The 12,788-nt window shown below is 41.7% G+C and overlaps 1 non-coding gene across 1 annotated transcript; it reads left to right on the forward strand.

Moving 5' to 3' along the window:
- The first annotated feature begins 2,387 nt into the window (after window positions 1–2,387).
- Window positions 2,388–2,490, forward strand: LOC117273334 (U6 spliceosomal RNA). The gene has a single exon (XR_004503346.1). It is a non-coding gene; the product is annotated as a U6 spliceosomal RNA (small nuclear RNA).
- Window positions 2,491–12,788: the final 10,298 nt, after the last annotated feature.

The following is a 12,788-nucleotide window of genomic DNA, read 5'->3' on the forward strand; positions in this document are numbered from 1 at the left end:
GTAGACAAGTATGAAACATGGTAAGTAAACAATGAGTATATATATAGGCAAATAATACTGTCTACAGCTGAACAATGAACACAAAAGTCCTCAATTACCGGGAACCTCCTCAAATGGAGTACGTAATGGTAAATACCAAATCAACGGTCACATCTCAAGTCAGGAAACACATGAATACACAGACTCCTTATCAAGTAATCGCACGATTCTGCCGAGGCCCAATCCCATATGAGTGTTTCATAGGAATGCCGAGGCGAACGACCCGATCCCATAAAAATATTAGACATGATATTGCTGAGGCTAACTGCCCCATCCCATAAGAGTGTGTTACAATATATTGCCGAGGCAAACGACCCGATCCCTTAAGAGTGTGTACAATATCCTACCGAGGCGAATGACCCGATCTCATAAAAGTGTGTTACAATATCTTGTCGAGACGAACGACCCGATCCCATAAGAGTGTGTCACAATATCCTACCGAGGCGAATGACCTGATTCCATAAGAGTGAATTACAATAATTCCGCTGAGGTGAACAACCCGATTCCATAAGAATAAGAAGCTTTTAACGGGTCCGTGATCCCACTCACGAATATACATGTGAAATTTAAGGAAACTTTTTTATCAATACGCTCAACGTGGAAGAAATTCGTAAGGGAAGCACAACTTCTATGGTAATCAAGTAGCCCGTCAAAATGGCTAAAAAGTCGAGTCCATTACTCTACGCGAGTCTAGTCTCTGGTCATAATGCAAATTAAAGTAATTAAACATGCAAGAATAACTCAATTAATACAATTAAAGCATGGCTTGAATCTAAGTCTACCCGGGCATAATCAGGAACTCTAGCATACGCACGGACACTCGTCACCTCATACGTGCGTAGCTCCCATTCGCATATATTTTGCCCAGTCGACTTTCCGTACCTGTGGGACTCCTTGCACTTCTGCGGCTCGGCTTCTGTGGAAGCTACCTCGCAGATGCGGCTGCCTCCAAGGTTCCAGATTTTTGTTTATGCGGATATTCAATCGCAGATGCGCATCCGCTTCTGCGGAAACCACCACATCTGCGGACTCCCTAGCTCGAGCAACACTCCGCACCTGCGCACCCATGACCGCACCTGTGGCTCCGCAAGTGTGCTAAAACACCCGCATCTACGATCTTCCATCCCCAGACCCATCCCGCTTCTGTGCTCCTCCTCCCGGATCAACGAGTCCACAGGTGCGGTAAATCCCTCGCACTTGCGAATCCACCCAGCCTCAATTCCAACCGCTTCTGCGACCCTTGGGCTGCTTCTGCGGTCTCGTACTTGCGACCATAACCTCACAGGTGCGATCACACCGAAAGCCTTAAGCTTCAGCAATTCTTTAAGTCCAAAACTCGATCCGATTCCAATCCGATTCGCATCCGAGGCCATCGGGACCCCCTCCAGCCATACCAACAAGTCCTAAAACACGATACAGACTTAGTCGAAGCCTCATATCACATCAAACAATATCAAAACTATAAATCAAAGGTTAAAACCTTTCTTTAAACTTTCAAACTTTCAAACTTCGATGAACGCATCCGATTCATACTTAAACTTTCCGGAATGACGCCAAAGTTTACGCACAAGTCATAAATCACAATGCGAACCTATTTCAAGGCTCGGAATACCAAATAAACATCGATAACACCAAAGTCTACTTCAAGTCATTCTTAGGAATTTCTAAAACTTTCAGAATGCCAACTTACCAAAATAAGCGTCAAAATGCTCCCGGACCACCTAATACTCAACTCGAACATACGCCCAAGTCCGAAATCATCATACGAACCTATTGGAACCTTCAAATACCGATTTTGAGGTTGTTTACTCAAAATTCAAACCTAGTCAACTCTTCCAGCTTAAAGCTTCCGAATTGAGAATTTTTCTTCCGAATCAACTTCGAACTTCCCGGAATTCAATTCCAACCACACGTACAATTCATAAAACATGAAGTGAAGCTACTCAAGGCCTCAAACTACCGAACGATGTGCTAGGGCTTAAAATGACTGGATGGATCATTACATCTACGCGGATGGAGACTTCAAGTTATAATTTCTTGACGTTCGCAAGCTCCGACGTCACCTTCTGTTGTATTTTATTTTCATTGTTTCCTATTATTATGGGAAAGTGATGTATTATTATTTCTAGTGACTTTTAGAAAAGCTTATAACTTGTCCTACCGGTTTTGGGGTTATGTAACTGATGTTGGTTCAGCTATGTTGTTACATATATTATTTAATGTATTGCAGTTAAGTTAGTTAAATTCCATTAATAATCAATATGTTTTAGGCTTACCTAGTCTTAAAGACTATGTTCCATTACGATGTCCTGAGGTGGAAAATTGGGGTCGCGACATAAACAAAGTTTGTTCCTTTGGAGATATCCAATAAAACTGAAACGATACAAAAATAATTAGCAAAGTCCTTGCGAAAGAATGACACAGACAAATTGAGAAATGTTAAGAAAGTATTTTCAAAAACATTATTCAATGAAGTTCTTTTTTCATATCCAAAAATAATAATAATTTTAAGTGTAACGACCCGGCCGATCGTTTTGAGTATTACAATCCTGTTTCCCCATTTACTGCAAAAATTGTGCTTACGGTTGTTATTTGACTTTTCAGGGTAATTGGTTTGGGTACGGTGAGGTTTTGGAATGATTGGAACACTTAGTTCCAAGGTTTAGAACTTAAGTTGAAAAGGTTAACCGGATGTTGACGTATGCGTAACGACCCCGAAAAATGTTTGCTAAGGAAATTAATATTTTGTGGTGCCAAACTAGGCTTACGTGTTTGAGAATAATAGAAATTCTTCAATGCTCGCAAGCTTGCCAATGCTCGCAAGCTCGCCAATGCTCGCAAGCTCGCCAATGCCCGGACCTTTTGGGTTGAACAATGCGCCGGGAGTAAAGGAAACTTTTTGCCAAAAAAAGTCATTTCTGCGGACCATTATGCTGTTGCAGAATCACTCTGTAGACCACATAATGGTTGCAGAGTGAATCAGAGGTGGGGTAAGTTTGGAGGAAGGTCTGCGGCGCCTTATGCGATCGCAGACTATTTCTGCGGTGCATTATGCGACCGCAGAATAGGTTTGCGGATAACATAACAGCCGCTGACTGAAACAGTGTTGCCCAGTTTCAGAGGGCCTTTTTGCGACCCATTATGCAGGCCGCAGAAGCATTATGCGGTTGCATATGCGACTGCAGATCTGCGTCGGGGCTTTAATTTGTCTAATTTTTGACCCGACCCTATTTCGATATATTGAGTTAAAGGGGCCTTTTAGGAGTGAAAATCTTATATTTTTAGAGAGAGGTGAGAGTATCTTAGAGAGAGAAAGAGAACACCTAGTCATTTGTTCATAAATTCTTGTTCAAGGTTGGAAGATTTCACAAGGATCTTGCTAGGGCTTCAAAGAGGTAAGAATTTCTTTCCCCAATTCTTCAATTTCGAGTTAGAAGTAAAAGATGGCGGATTAAGAGTATGATTCTTGGGTGTAAGAGTATTATTTATACATACACGTACCAATAAGGTTTGTGGAAAGATTGTTGAGTTCAAATGGGTAAAGATTGGGTTAAAAATGATAGAAATCTTCAAAGACTTAAATTGAAGATTTGAAGGTCGAGTTGATGTCAGAATTTGGTGAAATTTATATGGTTGGACTCATGGTTAGATGGGCGTTCATAGTTTGTAATTTTTGTTAGGTTCCGAGAGAAGGGCCCCACGGGTAATTTTGAGTGCAATTTTAGATTTTTGTTGGAAAATTTGTATTTTCATATGGAATTAATTCCTATAATTTGTATTGACTGAATCGAATTAATTGTGGCTAGATAGAAGACTTTCGGAGACCAATTCGCGAGGCAAGGGCATAGTAGAGTGTTTGAGGTAAGTAACACTTCTAAACTTGGTTCTGAGGGTATGAATCTCTGAATTTGGTGTTATATAAATTGTTTTGATGTGACGAACACGATAGTTGACGAGCGTGTGGACATGCACCATAGAAATTGTGACTTGAATAAATTTTGTGAAGCTGTAAATTAAAGAATCATGCTATTATCCAAATATTTTCGACGTGTTAGGAAAATTGAGCTGAGACTCATATTAAAGATTATGATTGGGCTACGTGCCGATATTTTGGGACCCATAGGGTCGTATTGCTGTTGAATTATTTGTTTAAATTTATAATTTTGTACTGAGTCACATCTATCACTTGCATATCATATCTCAGTCTCTGTTGTCATTCATTGATTCTTTATATCATCATGTCGGGTTGATTTTTCATGTCATTGAGAGCCCGAGAGACTGGATATTCTGAGTGATAGTTATGTTTATTTATGTTTGCCTCTATCTAGCTATTATAGCGCTTGGGCTGAAGGAACCCCTCCGGAGTCTGCACCCCCACAGTGTAGTTGATATATATATATATATATATATATATATAAAAGATGGATCTTCCCTGGGCATGGATGTTGCCATAGATATATATTGAGGGATGGATCTTCCCTGGGCATGGATCTTGCCCGAAGCATTTATATTGAGGGATGGATTTTCCCTAGACATGGATCTTGTCCGAATCATTGATATTCGGGGATGGATCTTCCCCTGGGCTGGATTGGCCTTATACAATACTGAGTGACTGACTATTAGTTGATGGATATACATATATATTTGGGATGGATCTTCCCTGTGCTGGATTGGCCATATACATTACTGAGTAATTGAGTATTTTAGATTGTGAGTACACTGAGTTTTCACTAAGGTGCATCACATACAGTATGTACATTGGCATGTAGATACATAAATGTCATATTCCTCGTATTGTTCAGAATTGATCTGTTTATTTGAACTGAAAGCAACTGTTGAACTTGAAAGCATGCCTACATTTATGTATTGTTATTATTTATACTAGACTGTACCTGTAGAGCTCGTCACTACTTTCAACCCAAAGATTAGTCTTGTTATTTATTGAGTTGGTTGTACTCATACTACACTCTACACCTCGTGTGCAGATCCAGGTGCTTTCGGACACGGCGACCGTTAGATCTCAGAGTGCTATCAGTTTAAGACTATCAAGGTAGCTGCCTGGAGTCCGCTGACCTTGACTCTCTTTCTTTCAGTTCATGTATTGTTCTATACTTTCAGACAGTGTTTTGTCAGCCCGACTTTGTATTTATATTAGATGCTCATGTACTCAGTGACACCGAGTTTTGGGAATGTATCTTATGTCAGTAATTTGTGAGATTGTACTATGGAATATCAAATATTATGTTTTCAAACTTCAAAGATATGGTGGATTATTGAGATTGTCGGCTTGCCTAGTATTGAGATATGGGCCATCACGTGAGATTTTGTTGGTATCAGAGCCTAGGTTAGATAGACCTCACGAGTCATGAGCATGTTTAGTAAAGTCTTGCGAATCGGTACAGAGATGTCTGTACTGATCTTCGAGAGGCTACCGAACCCTTAGGAAAATTTAACTTCCTTGTATTCTATCATGCAAATATGTTGATTCCGGAAACTAAATTTTTGTTATTCTATTCTCTCACAGAAGGTGAGGACACGTACTACCGGATTTGATGGTCAACCACCAGTGCCACCAGTTAGGGCCATGGTAGAGGCTGGGGCAGTGGTAGAGGCTGGGGCCGAGGTAGAGGTCGAGGTGTAGCTCGTACAATAGTTCGAGCAGCACCTGTAGCACCACTAGTTGCTCCAGCTCAGGAGCAGATTCTAGATATAGTTGAACCGGCGGGACCAGCTCAGGCACCAGCTGTGCCTATTGTAATTCCAGGCCTTCAAGAGGCTTTGGCCCAAATATTGATAGTTTGTACTGGGCTTGCTCAGGTGGTTTCGGCTCAGGCCGCACCGGCCACTTCTCAGGCCGGGGGAGGTACTCATACCCTTGATGCCCGTACTCTAGAGTAGGTAGTTTAGGGACTTCAGATACTGGGGGCACTACCAGCCCAGCCGACTACAGTTTCTCAGGCCCCGGTAGTTTCCGTTATGGCAGATGATGAGCAAAGGAGACTTGAGAGATTTGGGAGGCTTCAACCTCTATCATTTAGCAGTGTTGAGTCAGAGGATGCTCATGTTTTTCTGGATAAGTGCCAGCATATACTTCGGACAACGAGTATTCTGGAGACCAGTGGGGTCTCGTTCACTACTTTTTAGTTTTCTGGGGCTGCCTTCAGATGGTGGGAGGCTTATGAGAGGTGCGAGCCGGTCAGTACAGTACCACTTATATGGCAAGAGTTCTCTATTCTCTTTTTGGAGAAGTTCGTGCCGCAGTCTCATAGGGAGGAGCTGGCAGACAGTTTGAGCAACTACGGCAGGATGGCATGTCTATGACCCAGTATGAGATGAGGTTTTTTGAGTTGGCTCATCACGCAGTTTGGTTGGTTCCCACTGATAGAGAGAGGACTAGGTGGTTCATTGCTGGCCTCGTGTATCAGCTACGGTTGCTTATGACTAGAGAGAGGGTATCTGGGGCCACTTTTGACGAGGTGGTTGACATTGCTCGACAGATATAGGTGGTCCGTCGCCAGGAGCATGGTGATAGGGAGGCCAATAGGCCTCGAGGTTCGGGCAGTTTTAGTGGGATACCTTCTGGGGGACAGTCCTACCATAACAGGGGTCGCCCTTATAGGCCCGCTTAGATAACTCGTCCAGCTCATCGTGGTGCATCAACTAGCCAAGATTCTTACAGTGCTCACTCAGGCCAGTCTTCATTTAGTGCACTACCAGCACATATTTCTCATCATGCCTCGTCTGTTCAGGCTTCTACAAGTCATTCCTCGGGTTATCATGAGCAGCAATTCTGTCAGGGGAGGGGTTGTTTTGAGTGCAGAGAATTTGGTCATTTCAAGAGAGATTGTCCTAGGCTATTGAGTGGGGCTCCACAGCAGTGTTCTCGGCCGACAACACTAGCGCCAGTAGTTACACTACCCGCCTAGCCAGCTCGGGGTGGGGCTTAACCAGTTATGGGTCGCTCAAGAGGGGGAGGCCGATCAGGTGGCAGTCAGTCCCGATTCTATGCTTTTTCCGCCAAGCCAGATGCCGTTGCCTCAGATGCAATGATCACATGTATTGTCTCACTGTGCCACAGGGAGGCATCTTTATTATTTGACCCTGTATCTACTTATTCGTATGTATCATCGTATTTTACTCATTATCTGGATATGCCCCGTGAGTCCTTAGTTTTACCTGTTCGTGTATCTACGCCGGTGGGCGATACTATTACTGTGGACCGCGTGTATCGGTCGTGTGTGGTAACTATTGGGGGATTGGAGACTAGAGTTGATCTCTTATTACTTAGTATGGTTGATTTCGATGAAATCGTGGGTATGGATTGGTTGTCCCCATGTCATGCTATTCTAGACTGTCACGCAAAAATCGTGACGTTGGTAATGCCAGGGTTGCCAAAGGTCGAATGGAGAGGTTCTCTAGATTATGTTCCTAGCAGGGTAATTTATTATTTGAAAGCCAAACGTATGGTGGGGAAGAGGTGTTTGTCATATTTGGCCTTTGTGTGAAATGTTGATGCAGATACCCCTACTATTGATTCAGTACCGATAGTGCGAGACTTTCCGGATATATTTCCTACAGACCTGCCGGGTTTGACACCGGACAGGGATATTGATTTCGGTATTAACTTGGTGTCGGACACACGGCCCATTTCTATTCCTCCGTATCATATGGCACCAGTTGATTTAAAAGAGTTGAAAGAGCAACTTCAGAAACTTCTTGATAAGGGGTTTATTAGGCCTAGTGTGTCACCTTGGGGTGCACCAGTTCTATTTGTGAAAAATAAAGATGGTACTATGCGGATGTGCATCGATTACAGGAAGTTGAACAAAGTTACAATCAAGATTAAATATCCTTTGCCACGTCTTGATGAATATTTGACCAGCTTCAGGGAGCAAGGGTGTTCTCCAAAATTTATTTGAGATCTAGGTATCACCAGTTAAAAATTTGGGATTCAAATATTCTTAAAACGACATTCAGGACTCGTTATGGCCAACTATGAATTTCTCGTGATGTCTTTTGGGCTGACCAATGCCCCAGCAATATTTATACACTTGATGAATAGCGTAATCCAGCCATATCTTGATTTATTTGTCGTAGTATTTATTGATGATATCCTGGTGTACCCACGTAGTCAGGAGGAGCATGCACAACACTTGGGTATTGTATTACAAAGGATGAGAGAGGAGAGATTGTATGCCAAATTCTCTAAGTGTGAATTCTGGCTTAGTTCGGTGGCATTCTTGGGACATATAGTTTCTAGTGAAGGAATTAAGGTGGATCCGAAGAAAATAGAGGCAGTTCAGAGTTGGCCCAGGCCATCTTCAACTACTGAGATTCGGAGTTTTCTCAGCTTGGCTGATTATTATCGTCGCTTTATAGAGGGTTTCTTGTCTATTGCATCGCCTTTGACTAAATTGACCTAGAAAGGTGCTCCGTTCAGGTGGTCAGATGAGTGTGAAGAGAGTTTTCAAAAGCTCAAGACAGCTTTGACTACGACTCCAGTATTGGTGTTGCCTACAGGTTAAGGGTCTTATACTGTGTATTGTGATGCATCGCGTATTAGTCTCGGTGTAATGCTGATACAAGATGGTAGGGTGATTGCCTACGCGTCCAGACAATTAAAGGTACATGAGAAGAATTATCCGGTCCACGACCTTGAGTTAGCAGCTATTGTTCATACCTTGAAGATTTGGCGGCATTATTTGTATGGTGTCCATTGTGAGATTTATACCGATCACCAGAGTCTACATCATCTGTTTAAATAGAAGGATCTTAATTTGCGGCAGCGTAGGTGGTTGGAGTTGCTTAAGGATTATAATATCACCATTCTCTATCATCCCGGAGAGGCCAATGTGATGGCCGATGCCTTGAGTCGTAAGGCGGAGAGTTTGGGCAGCTTAGCCTACTTGCCAATAGCAGAGAGGCCTTTAGCCTTGGAGGTTCAGGCCTTGGCCAACCAGCTTGTCAGATTGGATGTTTCCGAGCCTAGCCGAGTTCTGGCTTGTATGGTTTCTCAGTCTTCTCTTTATGATCATATTAGAGAACGTTAGTATGATGACCCTCATCTGCTTGTACTTAAGGACACAATTCAGTATGGTGATGCTAAGGAAGTCACTATTGGGGATGACAGTGTATTACGGATGCAGGGTAGGCTATGTGTGCCTAATGTAGATGGTTTACGTGAGTTGATTCTCCAGGAGGCTCACAGTTCGCGACACTCCATTCATCCAGGTGTCGCGAAGATGTATCAGGATTTGAGGCAGCACTATTGGTGGAGGCGAATGAAGAAAGATATAGTTGGGCTCGTATCTTGGCATTTAAATTGTCACAAGGTAACGTACGTGCATCGGAGACCGGGAGGATTGCTTCAGAGGCTTGAAATTTCGGAGTGGAAATGAGAGCGTATTACCATGGATTTTGTAGTTGGGCTTCCACGGACTTTGAGGACGTTTGATGCTGTTTGGGTGATTGTTGATCGGTTGACCAAGTCCGCGCATTTTATTCCAGTTGGTACTAATTATTCTTATGAGCGGTTGGGTGAGATTTATATCCGCGAGATTATTCTCCTACACAGTATGCCAGTGTCCATCATTTCAGATTGGGGCACGCAGTTTACATCACAGTTTTGGAGAGTAGTGCAGTGAGAATTGGGCACACAGGTTCAGTTGAGTATAATATTTTACCCTCAGACGGACGAACAGTCCAAGCGCACTATTCAGATATTGGAAGATATGCTACGCGCCTGTGTTATAGATGTTGGGGGTTCTTGGGAGTAATTTCTGCCACTCGCAGAGTTTGCTTACAATAACAGCTACCAATCGAGCATTCAGATGGCTCCGTATGAGGCTTTATATAGGAGACGATGTCGGTCTCCGGTAGGTTGGTTTGTGCCAGGTGAGGCTAGGCTATTGGGTACTGACTTGGTTCAAGATACTTTGGAGAAGGTCAAAGTGATTCAGGAATGGCTTCGCACGGTGCAGTTTAGACAGAATAGTTATGCCAACAGGAAGGTCCGTGATGTTTCTTACATGGTTGGGGAGAAGTTTATGCTCAAGATTTTATCCATGAAGGGTGTGTTGAGGTTTGAGAAGAAGGTCAAGCTGAGCCCTCGGTATATTGGGCCTTTTGAAATACTTAAGAAGATTAGAGAGGTGGCTTATGAACTTGCATTTCCGCCTAATCTATCAAGTGTTCATCCAGTGTTTCATGTATCTATTCTCCGAAAGTATGTCGGGGATCCGTCTCATATTTTGGATTTCACCACAGTGTAGTTGGATGCTAATTTGACTTATGCTGTGGAGTCGGTGGACATTTTAGACCGGCAGGTTCAAAAGTTGAGATCAAAGAGCATAACTTCAGTGAAATTACAGTGGAGAGGCCAGCCAGTCGGAGAAGCTACTTAGGAGACTGAGCGAAAGATGCAGAGTAAATATCCACACCTATTTGAGACTCCAGGTATAACTGTAAACCCATTCGAGGATGAACGTTTGTTTAAGAGGGGGAAAATATAATGACCCGGCCAGTCGTTTTGAGTATTACAACCCCATTTCCCTATTTACTGCTCAAATTGTGCTTACGGTTGTTATTTGACTTGCCAGGGTAATTGGTTCGGGTCCGGTGAGGTTTTGGAATGATTTGGAACACTTAGTTCCAAGGTTTAGAACTTAAGTTAACCGGATGTTGACGTATATGTAAAGACCCCGAAAAAAGTTTGCTAGGAAATTTATGTTTCGTGGTGCCGAGCTAGGCTTACATGTTTGAGACTTTTAGAAATTCTTCGCGGCTCACACCTTTTGGGTTGAACAATGCGCCGGGAGTAAAGGAAATTTTTTTTCGAAAAACGTCATTTATGCGGCCCACTATGCGATCGCAGAATCAGTTTGCGGACCACATAATGGCTGCAGAGTGAATTAGAGGTGGGGCAAGTTTGGAGGAAGGTCTGTGGCGCCTTATGCGATCGCATACCAGTTCTGAGGTGCATTATGCGACCGCAAAACAGGTCTACTGACAGCATAACAGCCGCAAACTGAAACAATGTTGCCCAGTTCCGGAGGGCCTTTTTGCGACCCATTATACGGGCCGCAGAAGTGTTATTTGGTCGCATATGCGACCGCAAATCTGCGTTAGGGCTTCAATTTTTTTAATTTTTGACCCGACCCTATTTTGATATATTGAGGCAAAGGGGCTCTTTTGGAGCAAAAATCTGATATTTTTAGAGAGGTGTGAGAGTATCTTAGAGAGAGAAAGAGAAGACCTAGGGTCTGTTTGGATGGGCTTAATAGCTGGTCAAACCAACTTTTCAGCAGTTTTTAAGTTGTGGAAGTGTTTGGCAACCAAAAAAATGGCTTAAAAAAAGTTAAAATCTGCTTTAAAAAAGCCAAAACCAACAAGTTGGATAAACCCAACTTTTTTGAAATTGGCTTAAAAGCCATATTGCTTTGACCAAGGATATTATATTCTTATCCCTTATAAATTTTCTTAATCCCTAAATTACCCCTCAGTAGAAAACCCTAAAATATATTATCTTTTTTTTCTACATTGTTGTTGCAGCAATGCAGCCTCTGCTTTCTTCTTCCTCTTCTTCCGTAACTTTTCCAACTTCAGTTCTTATTAAAGCCATATAAACAGGGTATTGGCCTCATTTCTCACGGAGCATCAAAGCAAACACCTAAAGAAATGATCTTTTCTTTGATATGCTTTATATCCAACAGAGATTCCTTTTGTCTTTCTTTCTTTTTGCTTTTGAGAAATTAGTGTTCAGAAAATTTGAAGTAGTATTTCTTTTTCTTATTTATAGAGGACAATGAGCTCGTTTTATTTTTATGAAAGTTTAGTTGATTAAATGTGGTAAAAAATGAGCGTTTAAGAATTATATTTATAAAAATTATCTTAAGTAATCAATTAAATTAAAATATATATTTTTTATTTACATTAATTATGAATTAAATATATTGTAGTAATCAACTTCTTTATAATGTTAACAGCTTTCAGGATATTTATGTCTTTTTAACAGAAAAAAGTACTTACCAGCACCTATTTACTAAACACTTCAACAACTTTTTTTAAGTTTCAGCACTTTTATCCAAACAGATAACTGCTTATTTATAAAATAAGTTTCAGCACTTAAAGCTGCTTTCCTAGTCATTTGTCCATCAATTCTTGTTCAAGTTTGGAAGATTTCACAAGGATCTTGCTAGGGATTCAAAGAGGTAAGAATTTCTTTCTCCAATTCTTCAATTTCAAGTTTGGAGTAAAAGATGGGGGATTAAGAGTATGATTCTTGGGTGTAAGAGTATTATTTATACATACACGTACCAATAAGGTTTGTGGAAAGATTGTTGAGTTCAAATGGGTAAAGATTGGGTTGAAAATGGTAGAAACTTTCAAAGATTTTAATTGAAGATTTGAGGGTCGAGTTGATATCGGAATTTGGTGAAATTTGTATGGTTGGACTCGTGGTTGGATAGGTGTTCATAGTTTGTAATATTTGTCGGGTTCTGAGGCGTGGGCTCCACTGGCGATTTTGAGTGTAATTTTGGTTTTTTTTTGGAAAATTTATATTTTCATATGGAATTAATTCCTATAATTTGTATTGACTGAATCAAATTAATTATGGCTAGATATGAGGCTTTCAGAGAACAATTTGCAAGGCAAGGGCATAACAGAGTAAGAAATTACGTGTTTCGAGGTATGTAACACGTCTAAACTTGGTTCTAAGGGTATGGATCCCTGTATTTGGTATTATATAA

The sequence above is a fragment of the Nicotiana tomentosiformis genome, chromosome 4, assembly GCF_000390325.3.
Source record: "Nicotiana tomentosiformis chromosome 4, ASM39032v3, whole genome shotgun sequence".
NCBI classification, from domain to species: Eukaryota; Viridiplantae; Streptophyta; class Magnoliopsida; order Solanales; family Solanaceae; genus Nicotiana; species Nicotiana tomentosiformis.